This window comes from Rhinolophus sinicus, linkage group LG01 (assembly GCF_036562045.2).
Source record: "Rhinolophus sinicus isolate RSC01 linkage group LG01, ASM3656204v1, whole genome shotgun sequence".
NCBI classification, from domain to species: domain Eukaryota; kingdom Metazoa; phylum Chordata; class Mammalia; order Chiroptera; family Rhinolophidae; genus Rhinolophus; species Rhinolophus sinicus.
This window is the reverse complement of record NC_133751.1, coordinates 67254369-67275311: the sequence shown is the minus strand read 5'-3', so window position 1 is coordinate 67275311 and position 20943 is coordinate 67254369. Positions and strand designations below refer to the sequence as shown.

General features: G+C 39.6%; 1 protein-coding gene across 5 annotated transcripts in view; it reads right to left on the bottom strand.

Moving 5' to 3' along the window:
• Window positions 1–3196, bottom strand: part of ZBTB20 (zinc finger and BTB domain containing 20) — a 779143-nt gene extending 775947 nt beyond the window's left edge. For 4 of the 5 annotated variants that reach the window (XM_074331585.1, XM_019734851.2, XM_019734862.2 and 1 more), the window contains exon 1: window positions 3064–3196. The gene's annotated coding sequence lies outside the window, so the exon portion shown is untranslated. The remainder of the gene's footprint in view (window positions 1–3063) is intronic. The other variant, XM_074331582.1, reaches the window with a different exon arrangement.
• Window positions 3197–20943: the final 17747 nt, after the last annotated feature.

Below are 20943 nucleotides of genomic sequence, written 5' to 3'. Positions count from 1 at the left end.
TGGAGAATGTTTCATGACAATAACAAAGAGTAAAAATAAGAAATAAAGTAAGCTCTTCCCTTCTTATCATTGGCAATTGGTAAACAGCTCACTGCCCCTCAAACTCTGTAAACTCTCTCAAAATGTATTCCCTAAAGCGAGAAAACAGCCGGGTTTTAAAATTCCATCCAAAAATCTCTTCTAACAATCTGAAGCACACCTGTGACATTAAAATATAAACTCTACCAGGGCAGGTAATTTTATTTCTTGTTCAGTTACTTCCCAAGTGTCTATAAAACTGTCTAGAACAAGTTCTTGAATTTAAACATCCATTTCAGCAAAGCATGGTTATTTCAGAGAATAAAGCAGAGCCCATCGAGCTCCACTTTTGTATTCTAAATGTTTTAAAGAAGTCTCTCCCTACCACTCATTCTAAAATATTTGGAATAATTTGTAATTCATTTATAAATTTTAGATCCTTTACAGGAATTTAGTCCTATCTTCTATTGCTCTTCTAAACTGACCTAATTATTCAGTGTAGCCTAGCCTTTTTCTAGGAAGTCCAATTTGGTGAGAAAGTCTTCTGAAGACTTTCACTACTGAGACACAGACAATTCATTTAAAGTGGCTTTTTTCTTAGATTTTATTCCTGTATCAAGCAGTCAAATCGCATTGACAGCAAGAGTAGTTGAGTATTTGTGGGTCTCAAAAACTTTCTGACCTAACTACGTAGGAAACTGGCATTACATCAACTAGTAGTTCTAAACATACACACACATTCCAAATTATAACTCTTCCATGAAAGTTCTTCCTCTACTATTCTTAAACGCATATTGTCTTTTAGTAGCTAGTCAGTGTACACCTATATTTTCTTGGTGTAGTATTTGTAATCTTAAAATACTGGCATCTTAACTGGACTAGACAGGTAAGCATAAGGACTTGTTCCTGGAAATGGATAAAATCTGACCGTTTTTTAGTCTTAAACTTCTTTTTTCAGTCGGTTAAAATCAGGACCTCACCATGAAAAGGTGTTTTGCTTTGAAGGCTGGTAGCCAGTGAACTTGTCACCTGATCTTCATATACAAAAGGCCTATATTCCACTGGTCTAGATCTGAAATCACAAAACCAAAAATATCCCAACTGCTGGACTCACTGAGCAGCTAATAAATTTCTAAAAAATTCACTTTTCTTCTCAGCTGTTTATTTGAGCACCATATATCCTCAAGCGTAAAGTGCTCCAAAATTGAGTTCAATGGAACTCACAATCCCCATTTTAGGAATTAAACCTTGTGCACTGAACAATGAGTAACATCAGGAATTCTTCAAGGACAATTCCAAAAGCTTTCTTGAGAAGACTATTCCCGAGGGCACAGTGATACCATGCACTACATGTGCAAGGACAACTTTGATACATTCTGAATAAGAATGAGAAACAGCAAACAAATTCATGAAAAATCAATGCAATTGTTTTGGTTTTTTTGTTGTTCTTTTCCTAGAAATATAAAAATACCTAGTTGCAAAGCATAAATGCATAAAATAGACACATCTGGACTGGTCAAATTTCCATGTGTGGGGTGGGGGGTGTATTTTAACTATTCCCAGGTGACAGCAAAGGATACTTGGGATTAGGAGCAACAGGTAGGAAAGGAAATTTATGAATTTGTCAATAATAACTGATTATCATTTCAATTTAGTATTTACAGCTATAGAATTTATTTACAAAATGATCGTTATAACTTATGTTTCAAAATTTTCAAGTTACTATAGTAATTTTAGATTTAAATTCATTTGAAAACATTGGGGCAATGAGTGCCTCTGCTAATTTTATTAGCTGGAATTTACACACGACCACGGGATGAGAAAACTCTACAATTTGGCAACATTTTGGTATTTTTAATGGTAAGTAATGAAGACAATTTTCACATGTCTAGAAAGTTAACATGTTCAACTTAGCTTGGGCCAATGCTGACTCTGAGGATAGTACTTAACCCATATGCTACCAAATTACTTTCTGTTCCATTCAGATTTTTGTTGGAGAACTGTTATCCTGCTACTGACCCAATTCAACAGGGTTCAGTCTTTAGATCAGTGGATAACAGCGCTAGGTAGTGTAGCTATACGCCATATTGTGTTTTTAGCTAATGTTTATAGTTTATGTGTGTACCTAGCATATGCTTGTGCAAGTGTGTTTATCAATAGAACTTTTGGGGAAATCCCTGCCTCCTGCCTTTTCAGCATCCGTAATAAGGATAACAATTCAGGGAGGTGGGGGCGTGGGGTGGGTGGGGGGAGAGGACCAGAAAGCCAGATAGTAATGCATTGAACAACGTGAGAGTGCAATTCTTTTAAACTTTCAAAAACCTTCCAATCGTTTTATCTCAGCTACTGAAAAGCGTAAACATTTTTTAATGTTTCCAAAGGTGCTAAAAAGAGAGAAAGAAGGTGTCTTCCTTTCCCAAGCCCCCTCCTCTCTAGTCGAAGCAGCGAAGCAGGCGGGGGCAGCTCCGAGGTCTGGCGGGGGCGTCCGGCGGCTCTGGGGCCAGGACACCTCCCGCCCCCCAGTTCTCTGAAGACGCTCCAGAGACCGCGAGAGCCAAGGCAAGCAGGGGAGGGCCAGGAGAGAGGGGGGCGGAAGACAAGCGGGCGCCTCTAGCAGCTCCAGAGCCCAGGCTAGTCCCCCTCAGCTCCTCTTCTTGGAAGCGGCAGCTCCAGGCGCAGGGAGTAGAGAGAAGTAGGTAAAGACACGTTTCCAGCTGCGGGACGCCCCGCCCGCTCCTGGGACGCGAGACCCTCCCGCGCTCCCTCCCTCCCAGCCAGGTCGGGTGAGGACGTAGTCGCCGCCGGGCGCGAGGAGGGGCGCCCGGGGAGAGGAGGCGCGAGCGGGGCGGGGCGCAGGGGCGCGCGCTCGGCCGGCCGACAGCCCGCGGGCTCGCCTCTCAAACTCGCTTCTCCAACCTCACCCTGCTCCCCTCCTTTCTCGCCCCGCCGCCCCCCACTCCGAGCGCCTCGCAGACGCCTCATCCCTCTCGGCACGCACACACCCCTCCCGCCCGCCCTACAACAAATTAGAGTTTTTGGCGTTACCTCCTCGCGCTCTTTAATCTTCTTTCCTCAACTCCTAAACTTCCCCCGCCCTTACTTCTTCGGTAGAAGGTCCACATTGGGCGCTTCACGCCGCGAACCCTCTGTCTTTCCCCACTATTGGGTTGCTCTTATGCCATTCTTGGCTTCAGTGAGCCTATAAGAATGGGACGCTCCTCGTGAGGTTGCCGCCCATAAACAAAATGCACTCTTCCTCCTCCCCTCCCATGTCCCCGCCCCCATCTTCCTCTTCCCTCATCTCTTCCGCCTCCGATTGGGCTAGAAGAGGCCCAATCCGCTATCTCAAACAGTTATTGGAGCGCAGACACTTCGCTCAGAGAACTGTTAACAGGCGATTGGTCAACACTCTTCCCACTCCATCAGCCCCCAACCCCCGCATATCGCCCAGTCTGGAGAGGTCAGTGGTTTCTCGTTGTTCAGTGATCCTAGAGGCGGGAAGCTATTGGTTGAGAGAGCCCGTCAGACCGGACTAGAATGAGCTGTGATTGGTCAATACAGATACGATCATGTTTGGTTGTCTACTCCTCCGCTCCTCCTCCCTTTTTTTCTCCACGCCCCCGCCCCCTTCCTGACTGCTTTTACTTTCTACGCATTTCTATTTCCTCCTTTATTTATTTATTTGTGATAAACTTAAATGACCCGGCGAGGGAGGCGGGATTCGACGAGAGGCCGAGGATGACGAAGGGCGGCCTGGGACCAATTGCTGAGGGGGCCGCGGGGAGAGGGGCAGCCGCGGTGACCAGTGAGAGGCAGGTGCCTGGAGCGCGCTAGGCCTATGGAGCCGGGATGCCCCAGCGGAGGCGGCGGTTACCCGCTGTCTGGCGCGGCGAGCTCGCGGGGGAGCCGCGGGAGGGGAGGAGGTGGTGTCACTGTCGCAGACGGCTGAGGCAGCAGTGTGGAAACTGGAACCGGGGCGGTGGGAGGGAAAGCGGGAGAGAGGGTCTGGCTAGGCGGTGTCTGAAAGGCCACACTGGATCAGGCTTGATTCCTGCGGAGCGGGGCGCAGGTTGCCAAGCTAGGAGGTCACCGGAGGCCGCTGAAGCAGTGCCAGAGCTCAAAGGGAAATTTTGTTCGTTCAGGAGGTTTAGAAAAATGCTCTGTAAAACAGTTCGAAGTAAGTCGCCCTTAACACAAATGTGGATATTATCCTAACGGGAAAAGCAGATTGCGTTCCTGAACGCCTGAAGTACCAGCGACCCAACTGGAGCCCAAAATGCAATATCCTGAGGGCTAAAGAACAAATAAAGCAACACGGAAAATTAAATGCGGTTCAGATGTTCAATAAAACCTTCATCCTCATCCATTTGTCACTCAATATAGCACTCCCCAGAGCCAAATTCTTCCTACTAAGTGTTTGTTGGTCCAGTCCTCAGGCATAGGGGAAAAAGTGAGGCACAAGGCCAGCAGGAATCTCAGGGAAGATTCCTAAAAAGGATTCCTCAAAAGGGCTAAGATGGAAAAAAGAAAAAACCCTTTCACTATTAAAAAAAGAAAAAAAATTGCCAAAAAAAATGCACTTTTTAGGAAACGGCTATCAATAACATCACAGAATAAGGAACTTTACCAAAAGTAGCATCCATACAAAGAATATAATGTATTTGCAGTTTGAAAACTTTTTATAGGACATGCATTTGATGTATAGTTTCCAATAGATTTATGTCAAGTGCTTGGAGCTTTATCCTAAGCTTCCTTGGATATAGCTTGCATTAAAGAAAAAATTATTTTGGGTACTTGTTAAAGATGGTTAGGCAGCCTAGTTAGGGCCATCAAGATAGGTATAGGGACCACAGTGCTAGAATTTTCCAGTGGGAGAGACATGGGGCTGGACTCCAAATACGGAATGGGCAGGTGGAAATTTTAGCCAAGGAGCAGGGTGGGGGTCAGTGTATGGAAAATTACCAAGGAAACCTTAGGAGTAAGGGCACTGGGGGAGGAGGGGAATCTGGCTAAACCCACCTAACTGGATTCTTGCTGAAGACAGGCCAGAGTGATCAGACATCACCTGAGGGTGGGTGGAGGATAAGGAACCTGATCATATATCCAGAGTGATTAGATATGGAGCTGGAGGTGGAGGGTGGTCTTGCTAAACTGACTGTTGCAGGGTTATTGCTAAAACTGGATTTTTACAAGGAAGCACAGATGCCTGGATTTGATTAGAGGGTCTTTGGCAGAATCTAAGCAAAATAAGTTGGCCCTGGTGAAAAAAATGTGCAAAGCCTTGACCTGCTAAATACTATTAGACATATCTTTTGAGGAATATGTGTATGAGGTTCTCAGAATCCAGAAAATTATTGCATCAAGTATTACATTTGAAGTCCAGTAAAGTGTACAAATTGCTACCAAGTCTGAAAGCCAAAACATGTTAGAATTTATGTATAAATCTTAGCTAAAAGGTGATGTAGTGACTAGTAAGTATTCCATACACAAATCCTCAGCTTCAAATGAGAAAATTCAATAAACTTTAACAAAGGTATTTAGTTATTTCCATAATTTTTCCAAGGGGCAATGGCCACTCCCTCTACCACTTAAAACTCATCCTTTTAAACTAGTTTTTGAAGGTATTTTTCAATGTGTTCACGTGAGAGTTGTTAGGATTATTATTGATAAGGCATTAGGAAAGCAGTGTAAAATATTTAATTCAAATGTTGGTGATTAAAGCCTTGGATGTTACTGCCCCTATATAAGATGGTGATTACATCGTGTCCTAATGTTAGTATCTGGGTTAGAATGCTATCTATAAGAAATGCATATATTACACACACACCTACCTTGGCGATCAACACACATATATATATACAAACATCCCAAAAGTTGTAGCAAGAATTCAATCATAATTATGTCAAGGGACGAAAGACATATTTTTCTGGTTAGCAATGATCAGAATCAAGAAAAAAGGATACAATAATAATAAGAAAGCTTGGGAGGGTGATGAAGCAGGCATGATTGATAGAAAATGAAAATAAAAGTTATGATTGTTTAGAAAAGAACTTTATAAGGAATTTGGTGGTCCCCTGACCTAGTGCCTTCACAGATCCTAAATAGTTTCCAGTCCCTAAAGCATCAAAAGTGCTTCATAGAGGCCAAACTAGTAGTAAATTTACCTTCCCTATGTTACAAATGAGGACCCTCCAACTTTGGATGTTTTATCCATGTCCCAAGTGGCAGAGCTTGTTTTCAAACTCACGTCTCTCTGCCTCTTTTCACTATGTTATTTACTCATTCATTCAACAAATCATAAGTGCGTGTTATTTGTTATATATAAATATATATATACATATACATATATATGTATATATATATATATATATATATATATATATATATAGAGAGAGAGAGAGAGAGAGAGAGAGAGAGGAGAGACGGAGGGACAGCATTTAAAATTGACAAGAACTTTGAAACTAAAGATAGACAAGATTTGGCATTTTTCTCCAGAGCTCACAGTGTATCAGGAGAGAAGTAAAGGGGTAAATTATTATGCTGTGTACATTTGTGGTATATATAACATGGGAATGTAGAAGAGAGGATGCCTAACTCGCAAGAATTTGGGAATATATGTAATACTGTACTCATCATTGTACTGAATCCAAAAGTTAATCAAATCATATGATGCTCTCAAGGGGCTTAGATTCTAATAAGGGCACTAATTAGACATACACATGAAAAAAAACCACTATATTACTAGACAAAATGAGAAGCGTTTTAATGATGGCATAAATAAAGTGCTATAGGAGAGCAGAAAAGAAATACTATTTACATCTTGAGTAGTGGAGAGTAGGAAATCATGGAAATCTTAATGGAAGGTAGGACTTTTGAGGTAGTCTTTGAAGGATGTGTTAGAGAACTTAACCACCCTTCCTCACACACAACATATATGAAATACACATCACTTGATATTTTTTACTGTTGACTCAAAGACAAGAACTTTTCTATAGATGTACCCACCAATAACCTGCGCAGTTAATAGCCAATAAAAGAATATTAAAAGAAAAATGAGTCTTCCTTTCATAGTGAAGTAAAATTGAATGAAACATCAAAATGTGTTAGGGCAACATGCCAATAATTAAGCTTAGACAGTTGGCATCTAAAGCAGCAAAAAAGGGATTTCTGTAAATCCACCTGTAACCCAGATGTGATACAAGTTATTCTGGTGTTGGAGACATATAAAATTTGCCTTGAACCCCCAAATCCACAATAAGGCAGAAGTTTGAGGCCCTTATATTTACTGAATTTACAGGGGTAAGCTGAATTTGCCAACTAACTTTTTCCTGGGGAGTATCTAATGAGTCTGTACATGTTCTGACTCTCTGGTATTTGGTTCATCAATTCCTCTTTGTGTCCACAAGTTTCTAGTGTTTTTAAAAATACAGTTTTTGTAATTTATCTGATTTTTTTTTTAGTTCACGTGAGAGTTCTGACCTAATATCTTTTATATCCTATCTGGGGGCAAAAGTTTTACATATTAAAGTTTTAATTTCAGACAAATTATTTTTCAGTTGTAAAATTTGATTCCCATTGATGTAATCATGTCTATGCTGAAATTCTCCATTTTTCCTCTTATTCTAAACTTTAAATATGCTTATTTAGTAACACATACTTAATATCTGTAAAACTCCCATACCTGTGGACCTGTTTCTGTTGTTTTTCTCTTTGTTTGAGACATTCATTCCTGTTTTTTTAGCATAGCTCATAATTTTTTAATGAATGCTGGATATTGTGATGAACAATTCTGGAGATTACGTTTTCTTCTGGGAGGCAGCAAGTATGCAGGCAGATCACATTGATTCTGAGAAAGGTTGGCGTTAGTATTTATTTGGGCAGGTCTGTTTCAGACAGATTTATTTCCATAGGCATAGCCTTTCTGCTGTCTCAAATGAAAGTCTGGGTGTTTACAAATTCTTCTCTTGTTTAGCAATCTCTGAACTCCATCATCTGTCTCCCAAGCAAGAAATTTCTGCTCAGTTCTAGCCTCATAGCTGCTGTTTTCTGATGGATTTGTTGGCATTACTCTGTCCATATACAGCTTAAAAGTTCACAAACTCAAGAAGAGAAAATCAAACGCAAAGCTTTGGGCTTACTTCTCTGTCATTCCTTCCTCTCTGAAATTTTGCCCCTTGAATTTCAACCTCTTTGGCAGAGTTATATCCTATCCTCTCTTGGCATCTACCAGTGAGACTGTAACTTTTTACTCAGAATTTATTCCCTCTTTTTTTGAGTTAGGAAACGCCTCAGGGAAAAGGCCAGATTGACTTTAGAGCTCTCCTTGTTATGCTTCCCTTCTGTCAGGAGTCAGCCCCTCAAACTGTCTGCATCAGTTGTCTTCAAACAAATGTCTTATATAGTTTTAGTCAGCTTTTGTAGTTGTTTCTGGCACAAAGTTAGTCTGGTATAAGCTGCTTCATCATGACTGGAACCCCTATGAATGAAAATATATCACTTTATCTAGTGGCGCATACAAAACCAGGTCACATATATTTTAATATTCAAATTAAAAATTCCTAACCATCATCAAATAGAGTGACCATGTCTTTCATCCCAATGCAGGCTGTCCCAATGATAAGTCTAAGATTCTCAGATATGCTTACTAAGTCCGAGGTCTCTTTCCTACTTTTTGTCTCATGACCGGAATATCTGGTTTAGTCAGCAGCAAAGTCTTCTATTGATGCTGTTTCTTCCATCCAGTGTTGCTTTGAAAACTGATGGCTCTCTCTCTAAGGTGAATAGCATATGTCACTATAGATGGTCCCACCCTGATTTCTTAGCGGTCAAGCATGGTGAAGAAACCCCTTTCCCTGTGTCAGTGTAATTTGTGGACTCATAAGCCTAGGCTTCAAATCTTGTAGTTATTTCATTGTAGAGCTCTTTCAGAAAAAAGAAAAAAAAAGAGAACAGAGATAAATAGTTTACTCTTGGCATCCATGTAATGGATAGGTAGTTGCATCAGAAGGATTTCTTACCTCAACTACATACTGAGCCAGAACAAGCCCTCTCCTGTAAACTTTCTGTCCTAATCCTCAGGTAAAGGTGGAATTCTTTCCCTTATTGCCCTAAGGTCTACTGCAATTTCTGTCACTGGATAAATCACATTTTATCCAGGGAAAACATTATGATTGTAATACCAAAGGGCAATCATTTAAATGTGATTTACCCAGCAAGATTCTGCCTCCCTGAGGCTCTGTTGTTCAGTGAATGCTTCGGTGTTGACATAGGATCACTTCTAGTTGTTAAAAGAATTGTCTTTAGACCTAGTGTATATTGGAAATCTACCAGAGAAGACGTATTAGTTTCCTATTGTTGTTGTAACAAATTATCACAAATTTAGTGACTTAAAACAACACAAGTTTATTTTCCCATAGTTCTGGACATCAGAAGTCCAAAATCAATCTCAGTGGGCTAAAATCAAGGTGGCACAGAACTGAGTTCCTTCTGGAGGTTCCAAGTGAGCCTTTAGTTTCTGGAGGCCACCGTCATTCCTTGGCTTGTGGCCCCCTCCCCTATCTTCAAAGCCAGCCACATAGCATTTTCCAATCACTGTCTACTCCTGTCTAACAACTTTTTCTAACTCCAACCCTCCTACCTCCGTTTTATGAGCATCCCTGTGATTACACTGGGCTACCTGGGTAATCTCCCCATCTCAAAATCCTTAATCACATCTGGAAAGTCCTTTTTGCTATGTAACACATTCACGGGTTCTGAGGATTAAAATATGGACATATCTGGGGGCAGGGAGGCAACTATTCATCCTACCATAGAAAGACTCTTACCGCTCTCATCATTATACTCTGAAAAAAGCCCAAGGAACATAGAGCTTTCATTTTTAAAATTAAACTTAATATTCTAGATAAAACTCCCTAGGTTTGAACAGTAATCCTTGAGTAGATTTTTCTTACATAGCAATTCCATAGGACTAAACCACTCTATAGCTTAAGGTTTTCTGGACTATTTCCTGAGTGTAGACCTTTGGCTAGGGGCCGGGGTGGGGGCAAGATGGGGGGGTTAGACATGGCCAGTATGATTGCTACATTGCTAAATGTTTTTTAGAGAACAGACCTAAAATCAGTTCTTTTTTTTTTTTTCTTTTTTTTTTAAGATCTTTCAAAATTATGTAACGGGCTTCAGTTTGGAAATAGCTCAATTTATCAAAGATTAATTACATGTCTCTCACAGGCCAATGGAAAATGCAATAGCGTCTAATCAAGAATCACAGCGAGGAAGCTAGAGTCAGAGGAAAGACCATGAACTCTACCAAGGTCCTTCTTTGTCTTCCTCCACAAATCCAGTAAGTCCATTTCCTAATACAGACCTATTTTATTTTTTGTCTATTTGTAATGGCAGAAAGAAACATAAGGACCTTTGATGACTTGTGTTTTTTTTTTTCTTGAAGAATGTGACTGTATGTTATGACAGATGTTGCTAGCTTTGTGAACTGTGACAAAAGTAGATCATGCCTACAGGTAAAGAAATACTAAAAATCATCACCTGGTAGGGAAAAGCATAAAGGAAATTTGAGAGATTAATTTCTTTTCTCAAATTTTGCATCCCTAAACCATTTGTGCAGAAAATTAATCTGCTCTATAATAAATCTCCAGAAATTTGTTTAAAACCTCTTCTGGTAACTCTAGTATTCTTCAACTTTTTAGTTAGAATTTTAATGTTTCTAGGTTTATGAAATGCACCTAAGTGAATGACATTCTAAATGCCAAGGACATTTTAAGTTTCAAAACAGGATGCCTTTCAGAGATTCAAATTTTAACAACTATCCTCATAAAAATCAGTGGAAAGTGCAGAAGCCATGGGGGGAAATGATAATACACTTTTAAGTTTGAAGACTGGATATCTTGAAAAAAAATATATGATGCACCTTTTGTAATTACACATAAATTTTGTTGTATAAGAATATATAAGTACATTATGTATAACTTGATTTTCTTGGCCCATTTGGAGGACATAAACACCCCCAAAAGTAAGGTCTTTTTTTTTACTAGTTTTTAAACAGGTCATCATAAAAAATGTTTTCCTTGCCTTCTAATTTTAGCATTTCCTTCAACCCTTCATACATTATACACTGCAAATAATGTTCAAAATTGTGAGGCTGCAGTACTGTCATTCTGAATGAAAATTTTTCATTGGATCCATACACATCTGTCATTATGGACAGTACTGATAAGCTCTCTATAAGCCAGAAGGCTGGTTTTGAAGCCCAGAGCTTTAAAAATGTTCAAGGATTTGATTGCAAGACTGGTACTATTGAAAACATACGAGAACCAAATGCTTGCAATAGGTGGTTATGTTCTCAGGAAACTGGGTTGATTTAGATTTGGCCGACAAGCAAAGAGTGGTTCCTTATAAATAAGAGACCCAAGAGCATATAATCACAACCCTGTGTGTGCACCCCATCTTGAAAAGCTGACTCCATCTTGAAGCCAATCTGTCAGCTTAACTTCTGAATAAATGAGGCTGGACTTTTGATCCACTACCCTTCGCCTTGGTGGACTCCGGAATGTGTAAAGAGATTTCAGGCTAGTCCTGAAGTTTCCATTACTCTTTCCTCTGGGGCAAGGAGCCCTTGATGTTATCTATCTCTTAGCTCTCCCTGGCGCCAGGGCCTCAGTATCTGGCTTCTTGGTCTCTCCCTGACTATCCATACACTCTTTTCCTAGCACTTAGCCCCATCTCCACGGGGGCATAAGAGAGGGCGGTGTAGGCGGTGGAAGATGTGGAGATCTTAATGTCCTGCGGCCACCCAGGACCCATTTCTGTCGTAAGTTCCCTTTAGAATCCATTAATGGACAAGCTGGACTTGTCTACCTTGTTCTTTGGTCTCTCAGCTCCTTTGCATACACAACCTTTACAGGGGACACTTTGCTAGGTCTTCCGCTTCTTGTCAATCCTCAAACGTTTTAGTGCTTCCCTATGCCAGTAGGGGAAGAGAAGTGGTATATATATTCCTGAAGTAAATTTGAGTTCCTTCATAGAGGAGAGGAAGAATAAGGGAAAGGGAAGGAAAGATATTTAGACCCACTTCCTGATTCTCGTCATGAACACCCTGATTAATCTCTACATACTAGATCAGTGCTTGCTTTCTTTGTTATCTGTACTACCTACCCTTCAAATTCGGAGTTAATATATTTGAATTGGGAAGGAATGCAAAGCACGTATCTTGAAAAGTATCACATTATTATAGTGTTATTTGCATTGATATATGATGATTTAAATATGATTTGTATATGGCTTAAATATTTATAGGAAAAGTCTTTTTCCCATTCTCCCGCATAGCCAATAGAAGTTTGAACTCTAAACAGTTACTTATGCACTGGACATATGTTTATTGAGAACTTCCTAATTTTGCTAAATATTGCATGCATAAATACAAATTAATCAGCATCCTACCCTCACAAATCACACAGTCTACTAGAAGACATATGATAATTCTATCACAATCTAATAAGGACAATGGTAGAGATATGTTTTAATACCTAACGCTTTCTGTGTGCCTAGGGACTATATATACAGTTAATTTTTTCTTAACTCATAATAGCTTTATGAGTTAAGTACAATTATTGCATCCTTTAATACAGATGAGGACTTGAGGCTTAGCAAGTTTAAAAGCATAGTGAATTCAGGGAATGTCAAATAGTTTACTGTGACTGACATCTAGGTTAGAGGGAGGTATCCTTTATTTTGGGATAGCATTTATTTATGGATTTTTATTTTTTTTTTTGATAGGCTGGTCAAAATATCGTCTAATACAGTTGCTCTCTCTTTCAGCCTCTATTTTAACCATTAAACTTATGTCCTTTTTATCTGACTATCCTGATATTCTGTCCATTTGTCAGGGCTTGAGAGTAATGGGAGTACAAACACCCTGAGAAAGAAGAGGCCCAAATTCCTCTGACAATAATAGTTGCATAGGAGAAGGAAGAAGCTCAGAATAGGATCCCCCCACACACCATAAAGACCGCACCCAATGAGAGGAGATCCCGAAAGGATGACTGTAGAATGAAGCCAAACCCCTTGTGCCATATTGGAAGTATTAATTAGCCTTTAGCACTGGAGCCTAGCAGTGCTCCTGGACTTGATCCATGCAATCTTTATTTCTGGTGGTGGTGGTAGAGAGAGGAAGCCTTGACCCTCCTTGGGAGCCTGGAATGTAATACAAATGTAGATAATAATCATCCAATGGGAGCGTATAGAATCAGCACCTAGTAACTAGGCATTGGGAGGGTGATGGAATTTATCTAAGCCATTTTTTTTAAGGTTTTTCTGTATTTTTTAGTCAGTATGACCCTTTAAAGTAGCAAATTGGTGATCTGCCTAAATACTACAATAAATTAAACATATATAACCAGTGGTTATATTAAATAATAAAACCAGTGGTTATATTATACTCAACTTAGTTCTGAAAGATTATATTTCTTTGTTCTGTTTTGAAATCTGGTTCTTGTGATGGTTCTTTCAATGGGAAAATAATCTAGTCTTGGAGCCAGTAAACTGTAGAAACCAGAAACATTACTGAATAAGTCCGATTTCACATTTAAAAGTAGAAGAAAGCCAACTCAAATACATTTAAATAACAAAGGCTATTGTATTAATTTACATATGAAGAAGGACCCCCAAGTGCAATCAGTTACCAGCAATCAGTCTCCCCTCTCTTTCCTGGTTCTGCTTTCCTCTGCTTTGACTTCATGCTCAGGTGGGCTGTCTCCATGGAATGGCACATAACGGTAATGAAAATGTTAGCCTACGTGACCTTCAGCACAAACTGGTTTAAATAATAAATATACCAGCTCACCTAACAGATAGACGTCCAGATGTATTCCAGTGGTTTAGATGCACACAGATGCGGTTTGATCAAACTCTCTGGGATTCTTTTAACCCTTCTTTGTGTGTCAGCTGGTCCCAGGCCTCACAGATGCACACCACATCAATCAGGGTTAAGAGAACAAATCTTTCTCCTGAATTATTGGACAGAAGTCCTATATTTCATTCTGTGAGGACCAACTTAGGTCATTTCCTGTCCTGGAACCAATATCTGGGGCAAGAGAGATAGGAACTCTACTGTACTGATTGGTTTATATTAATCAGCACCCACCTCTGAAGTTGGGGGTTGTATCAGTCCCACCCAAGCCAAATATACCAGTATAATGGGAGACAGGTGAGATGGATACTGGAGAAAATAATACCCACAATCATAGAAGGGCAGAATGTGTATTTCTCTATTCCAGCAAAAGTCCTGGGGGAAGGGAACCTCCCACTGGGAGAATTCCATTGGCTGATAGAGTCTCCGGCTCATCTAGGCCCTTCTGGACTAAAAATGGAGAATGAGTGAAGTTTTCATAGGCAGAGAGAAGTTTGGGGAGCAGGCCCAGTAATAGCTGTGTACTATAATATACTCGTAGATCACATCTGCAATTACTGTTTTATATTCTGGATGGAAGTTAGTCTTGTCTGCTGCCATGGACACACTGACTAGAAAAATTACATTTTAGAATTCTTGAACACTAACAGCTGAATTTTTATTTAGAGTATGAAAAGATTAGATAATATTTTCCAGTGGGAGGGGAAACCAGATTTATAGAAATAGTATTTCTTACACAGAAAGAAGCAATATCTGTTTTTCTGAAAATGAAAGCTGTAAGAGAATAAAACATGTTTTAGGAGAAATTGGTAGGAAAAAAAACACAGTTATCCCAATTCTTTCATAAAATATATGAATTAGCATGGCTTTAAAAGGACAGAAATGTGTGGCTAATATAGGGACTTAATTAGAATGGAAGGACACACAGGATAGTCTCTGGTGTCAGGAAGAATATTCATACAGTTTATTTTTCTTTTCCTTAATTAGAAAAAAAATAGTACAAGTAATTTGATCCTGAATACATTTACAAAATATATTATTGCCTTTCTTCCATCTTTGTTGAGTATTTTTAAAGTTGAAACTGAAGCTTTAGGATTTTGTAAAAGTTTCAGATTTAAGTATAAACTTCTAGGGAAGGATCAAAGTTATGAGATGTAATTTAAGAATATTGCTAAATAAAATACTTCCAAGGTAACCTGCCTTTGATTTATCTTTTCTATTAAAGATTAATAGTTTGAAATGTCAAAACATCACAGAGTTGAGGAAAACTTAAGCCTTGTAGAGTTACTCTGTATCTTTATATATGATACGCCTCTAGTGTGCTGTCAGAATGCAGTGTGGAGATGACGGCTGACAGACGGTACTCCACCGCCCCTGTCTCTAGTTCTCAAGGTGAGTGTGGCGACTGATGCGGAGTTCAAACAGCTGAAAATACCCTTACCTGATATTTTCTGGCTCACCCTCATTTCTCACTCTACCTCGCCGTAGTATTTTTTCATCTCCAGGTATAATTTTTATTTATGCCAAGAATCAAGGGATGAAAAGTTTAAGGAAGTTTCTGGCTACTTCTCTATCTCTAGTGGAGGTAAATTAAATGCAGATGACAATAAAAGATTAGCTAAACTGTTCTGTTCTTTCTACTATCTGGGAAGAAATCTTGTAGGACATCCCACATCTGAAAGAAAGAATTCAGCTGTCATTATTTAAAATAGCACATAACAAATACATTTGGGAAAGTTTTCAAATTGGTTTTAGAAAGAATATTGGGATTGGATGTCACTACAATTTAGTACGTTCTTCCTGAGGATCTCAATGTGTGGGAAGACTGTGCTAACTCCTTTGGGAAGATACAGAATATCTCTGCCTTCACAGAACTAATAATCTCAGTAAATAGTCAGGTATGCAATATGCAACAAAGACAAGAGAAGATATCATAAATGGCTAGTGTTTTGGGATAGTTATTTTCATTTCCAGTCATAGATACTCACTGGGAGTTTTTATTAGAATTCATTTAATAATAAGAGCGATAAGCTGTCGTGGACCTCCAGGATAAAGACGCATGCCGTGGCATTATAGGATGATAAGAGATGAAAGCTTGTCTTGGATTCAAGGCAGTTGGTTGAACCCTTGCACCAATGCTCTATCATTTATGTGATGTGACTGCTCTCTGGCTCTATTTTTCTATGTCTTCCTCTCTGCCCTTCTCTTTTCTAGAGTTTAAGTTCCTGAGAGACAATCTGTTTGATTTAGCTAATTATTCAAACCTCATTTATCTTGAGCTTTTCTCAGCCAACTATTGGCCAAGAGTAGATAAGCTGGCTGTTTGTTGGAGTTGGATGGCAGAGGAGTGATCTGTGATGAGGGCACTGCTCCCTTGGGCTACCTCTTCTGCAAGGCTTTGTGAGTGCATGGCAGAGGGCACCACAACCCACAGGAACATGGCAGTAAGCATATTGTTCATAAATGCTCAGGGAGATGAAGGGAGGGAGTAGTTACTGTGGAATTGTTAGCCTATTGAAAGTTCATGGCAAAAAGAGACGTGAACTGTGTCCAGAATGGTGAGCAGGGATCTAGTATTAGGGAAGAAGAGGGCAGGATTCCAATATAAAAGTGTTTTGTTGCCTGAATAATAGCTGCAAAAGAGGCTTTATCTTTACTCATAGTAACTGAAACAAATTTTTAATACAACTTTAAAAATTTTGAGTTTGAGCCCAAAAACACTTACAACATTTAATTAGTCTGATTAAGGACTAATTTTTAGTTGTGCAGCTGAAGCCAGGAGCCTCCCCGCCCACCCAGCCAAATTAAGTGGATCTTTATGCAGAGGTGTGATTTCAAAGTGGAGATAAGCATACACTGACTATATTGTCATTCTCACATGAACTAGAAGGGGAGAAACTAGGGAATCCCTAGCAGAGAGAGTTAGGAAGTACATACAGTTTCTAACCACTGCAGAAATACAGATCAATTTCTTTTGCTTTCCCACCCACTGGTGGAAATCATATTTGTCAACAGCTTTGCACTTGCCTGTTACGGTTACTCAAGCACCTAGATGGAAACTATTCTATTTATATCTGATACAAAAATTTCAGGACAAGAACTGATTTGCCCAACTAGGACAGTGTCCACCTTAGAACAAATCAACTGTGGCAAAGAGATGGGTCACATTTTAGAAATGAGGGATCTCTCTCTGCTGATTTATGGTTGGGGGGCTGAGTGAGGCAATACTTGGAAAAGGGCTGCTGAGCAGGAACAAGAAAAATTGTTCATTTCAGTGATCCCTCACACCAAGGAAACAGCAAGCCTCCCTTCTCATATGGGGCTTAGTTTTTACTTTCCTTCCTTCAAAATTGGAACTACTGATGTGATTAGCTTAGAGGTCTGTAGGATTTAATACTGAAGAAAGTTTGCGAGGAAACTTAGACTGTAATTCCGGTTGGTCCTCCACATTGGTCAGGATTGTAGGATCTCCTAGGCACCAAAAAGAGCTTCTATGTACTTGTCCTTTCAAAAGGTCTTTCAGTGATCTCTGGTAGACATGGGAAATTGAGCAAGATTCTGTACCACTCCTGGGCATTTCTTCAAGGGAGACATGATTTCTGATCTGAAGAAAGGAACCTGTTATCTATATAAATTCCCATTCTCTTCTTTGGTCCTTATAGGTTGCCAGAGAGAACCATCAGTAATCTGGCCCAAAATGTGAATATGTCACTGTTGAGGACCTCTGATATGATCTAGTTTTTATAATGTAGGTTAGACCCTTACGAGTTATAATAAATACTGACTCACTAAGTGTACTTCGGTTAATTGACATTTAAGTATACACAGGAAACGCAAAAATTAGGGAGAAGTGAAAGTAGTGTTGGCGGCTAAAGAGATATACCTCTTTGAGAACTGGATGATTCTTTAGTGTACAGAGTACTTCTAGTAGAAGCAGAAGTCTATTGCTTTCAACTCCAATGTTCTACTATGGAGACTCAACTACTCCCTTTCTTACCTACTGCCGTTTCCATGGTGACCACTGGTGCCAATTAATGGATTCTCTTCATCTGTACTCCATTCTACCTCATAGCTTTTTCTACCTCACATCTTCGGCATTAGTTTCCTATTGCTGCTGTAACAAATTATCATAAATTTAGTAGCTTAAAACAAAGAAATTTATCCTGCCTGTTAGACTTCAGAAGTCTGAAATTAGTCTTAGTGTCAGTCGGCTAGATCAAGGTATTGGCTGGCTCCTTCAGTGGCTCTGAGGGTAGAATCCATTTCCTTGCCCTTTTCAGCCTCTAATGGCTGCCTGCATTCCTTCCATCTTCAAAGCACATCACTCTAATCTCTGCTTCTGTCATCACATCCGCTTCTCCTCTGACTCTAATGTCCTAGTCCTTCTTATAAGGACCATTGTGATAACATCAGGCCCACCTGAGTAATCCAGGGTAATCCCCATCTCAAAATCCTTAATTTAATTGTATCTGCAAAGACCCTTTTGCCATATAAAATAACGTTCACAGGTTCCAGGGATTAGAGTGTGGCTATCTTTGGGGGCCATTATTCAGCCCAGCACAGCTTCCAAAGCCTGATGCCTCCCACTCATTGGCTTCACTCTCTGTATCATTCTGTTTCTGCTCGGTTCAGTGGTCCATGTGCCTCTGTGTATGTTTCTGACATCCCCCAAGAAAATATCTAATCAGATCAGCTAGTTATCATCCAACAGAAAGTTCTCTCATTGACTAGAACTCTTGTATCAGGCTAGCTCATAAGCTGATACACAGCTTATGATGCTGTTGGATCAGATGCGAATTCCTAACTTAGTGATTCAGAGGTAGGGCGATCCTGGGGTTTACAGCAAGGTAACTGATGTGTAAGGAAAAGCTGTGGCAGTGTGGTAAATTGCATTAATGGCTCTAGTTCTCTCCCCTTCCCACTAGCTGTGCTGTGCTGTTTGCCATGAGACTTCACATTCTTCCTGCGGAAGAGGCAGAAAATATTGTCTCATCCTTTAATTTTGGGCTTATGACCAATAGAATGAGGCAGAAGTGGCAATATGCCAGTGGTAAGCCTAGGTCAAAAGGATTTGCAGGTTTTCTCTTATCTTTATTCACTTCTGCCATTGCCGTGGGAAGAATAGGCCAGGGCCAGCCTGCTGGACCCAGGAAAAGAATGAGAGACATGCAGAGTATAAGTGCACCAATCGTGTCACTCCCATATTGGCCCATTCTAGGTCAGACAGCCTCTAGTTAATGCACTGATGTGTGAGCTAAATAAATGCCACTGAGGTTTAGAGGTTCTTTGTCACGCAGCAAGAGCTAACTGACACAGGCAAATTTCTTCAAAATAAGTCTGTAGGTGGGATAGCTTTAGCCAGAATGGAGTTATGGGCAAAGTGCCACAGACTTCCCACCAGCAATGAGGTGGTTCCCTTAAAGCCCAAGACAAAGAGACTGCAAACAACTCAAAAGACTGATCAAACAAAAAACTCCAGTATGGAACAATGTGTCTTCTTATGTGAATACATACACAAAAATCTCAATCCTTGTTGCTCTAGGAGTATGGCTGATAAATCCAATGTAGTGGTTATAACACCAAGCAGAATATGCACAAGGGAAGGAGTCCCGGGCCTCTATTGGAAGGGCAAATCTATTGGGAGCTGAGACTTTCTTACACATTCCCATCATATGAAGCAACACTCGTGGAGAGCTGTATAAAATGCTGCACAGCATAGATATTTGACAGGATGATGAAGTGCATGTGGAGTTTCAGGTGTCACTTGAGCCAAAACCCAGGATCCAAGAGCAGGACTTTCTCTAGGGAGGGATCTTGGCTTTATGAGACTGGCTGGGAACGTCAGTGTGGTTGTTACAGTATCCTGAAGAAGGCTGAGATTACACAGAGATATTTCATATCCACCATTTCCCACGGCACAGGGCAAGAATGACCACCATTAGTATGTTTGGAGCATTTGTATTAGTAAATATGACAGTCACTATTGTGATTTGCCTCTCACAAGCTAATAATTTTAGCTTGAGTTTACTTAAATACTAATTTAGGTTGGTACTTTATGGTTAACGTGTTTTCAAGGAAAAGAGAGAAGTGTATGTAAAGCTTCCTGAAATGTAGAATGAGATTTTCCCAGGTGTGAGGTATGGCTCAAACATACAGAAGTATGTAGCATTAGAGGTATAAAGAACAATACACAACCTTTTCTCTGTCTTCTGTGTTTATTCTGTGGTTGAGGAGATAAAATTTTTATATATAAAAATAATTATTAAGTATGAAGAAATTTTAACTGAGGAACTTTCTGGCAAAGTTTTAGTCTATAAAATCTTTTAGGTTAATACTTAGCACTATAGAGGTAAGGTTGTTACACCAGAACTTAATTTTTTTCTTCTTCTAAATTGGTAAATATGTTAGATATAGTAAACTATGTTATAGTCTAGGACAAACTGTACTATTAATTCTTTAAAAGCCTTTTAATTTATGAATGGGCTCTGGCAATTTGATTAAATAAATGAAGACTCATAGGTATGAGTCAGACAATCAAACATTATCATTCTTAATCTACTATACCTTTATGACATACATGTAATTTTATCTGAAAATGTTAAACTTATGACAGTGCAGAAAGGACGTGTTTAAGATTCTGATTCTGAAAATTTTAGGGTTAGAGAATCAAGTCTGGTATTTATGAAATGGGTAAGTTTTCTTGGCTCTTTTTATATTGTTAATATATGTAGTATGATATACCACCACAAAAGTGGCTCTTCTTCAGACATATAAATATCAACAAATACTACTATAATAACCACCTTGAAATGAGTTTTTAATTGGTTTGATGACTATAGTAGCAATTCCCAAAATATGCTAGCTCTGTTTACTTTCAATTTTATTCAGCATATGGGCATAGGAAAGCATTAGCATTTTCCAATTCCAAGGACGAATGTGTTTAATGTTAAAATAACTCAGAACAGTTTTCTGTTTTTCATCATGAAGTTCAAGCAAGAAATATAAAT